Raw genomic sequence first — 2,054 nt, 5'->3', positions numbered from 1 at the left:
TTTTTTTGGGGGTTTGGGGTTTGGGGTTTATTTGGGGTTTTTTTTAAAGGTATTAAAATTTGGGGTTTTTTTTTTTTTTTTTTTTTTGTTTTTTTGGTTTTTTAATTTAAAAATTAAAAAAATAAAATTTAAATTTTTTGGGGAAAGTTTTTTTAAGTTTTAAAAAATTTTGGGGGGTTTTATTAAAAATAAAAATAAAAAAAAATATATTTTTTAAATATAAGTTAAAAAAAAAATTTTATATTAAAAATTTATAAAATAAATTAGAGATATAAAAAAAAATTTAAAATTTAAAAAAATTATAAAAATTAAAAAGGGAATAATAAAAAAATTTTTTTAAATTTAAATGGGGTTATGAAAAAATTTTAAAAAAATTTTTAAAAAAATTTTAAAAATTTTATTTAATTTTTAAGTAAAAATTATTTTTAAAATATAATAATTTTAATAAAATGATTTAATAGAAGAATAAAATAAAAAATAAAAAAAAAAATTTAAATTAAAAAATTTAAAAATAAAAAAAATTTTTAAAAAGAAAAAGGGAAAAATATAATATAAAAATTTTTAAAAAATTTTAAAATATAAATATAAATAAATTTAATAAAAAATTTAAATTTAAAATTTAAATATATATAAATTATATAAAAAAAAAATTTAAGTGGAAAAAAATGTATTTTTAAATATTAAAGGTTTATAAAATTTTTTAAATAAGTTTAAAACAAAAAAGTTTAAAAAATATTTTTTTATTTTAAAATTTTTTTTTAAAAAAATTTTTCCCCAGGGTATTAAATTTTTAAAAAAAAAGATTTTAACCCAAAATAATAATTTTAAAAATTAAAATTTAAAAAAAAATTTTAAATATATATAATTATATAAAAATAAAATTATTTTAATATAATTATTATATAAATAAAAAATTATAAATATATAAAAAATTTATAATAAAAAATTTTATAATATTTATTATGGTTTTTTTTTATTAATATTTTATATTTAAAATAGTTGATTATGTTATTTATTATTTTATAGATTAAAATATAAGGTTTAATATGTTGTTAATTAATATATATATTGGATATAATTATATATTAATTTTTAAATAGATCAAGGGATAATGTAACTATATAATATTATATATAAAATATATATAATATATCTAATAAAATATTATGTATATAAATAATATATATTAATAAATAGAAATTTTAATATAAATATAATAATTATATATAATAATATTATTATATTAATTAAAATTATAATGGAAAGTAAAATAAAATAAAAAGGATAATTTTATTATAAATATAATAATATTCTATAATAATATTATCTATAGATTTTATAAAGTACTAGAATATATTATAATAGATAGATAGATTTAATATACGAAATTAGACATATATATATAATAATATATATATATTTTCTATAATATGATATAATAGTATGAAGAATAGATTATAGTTTAAATATTATATAATATAAATATCATAATATATTATTATATAATAATATAACTAATATATATAGATAAATAAGTAAATAAAATAATATATATATTAATTATATATAATATTATATATTATATATATTATACATTATATATTTATATTATATATAGAGATCTATTAAAGATATTTAATATTATGATAATATATGTTCATATATTTTAATACTTAAATTAGTATTATATATTTATAATACATATTTATTTTATTATTTTTTCCATTTTATTTTGATAATTATATATATAGTATAATATTTTACCATATAATAATTTTGATATTTAATATATCCTTTAGACATAATTTAAATAATTTATCATTAAGGTTTTTGATATATATATATATAGATATATATATATATATATATTTATATATATAATATATATATATAATTATTATAAAATTATATATTAATTATTTATTATATATATATATATATTATTTATGTTTTTTGTTTTTTTTTTTATTATTTTATATTTAGTTTTGTGTATTTTCGTTTATTATAGATATGTATTTTTGTTATTGTTATATTAATTATAAATTATTATTTTA

The sequence above is a fragment of the Penaeus monodon genome, chromosome 38 (genome assembly GCF_015228065.2).
Source record: "Penaeus monodon isolate SGIC_2016 chromosome 38, NSTDA_Pmon_1, whole genome shotgun sequence".
Classification (NCBI taxonomy): domain Eukaryota; kingdom Metazoa; phylum Arthropoda; class Malacostraca; order Decapoda; family Penaeidae; genus Penaeus; species Penaeus monodon.
The sequence above is the reverse complement of the archived record's forward strand: the minus strand, read 5'-3'. Positions refer to the sequence as shown.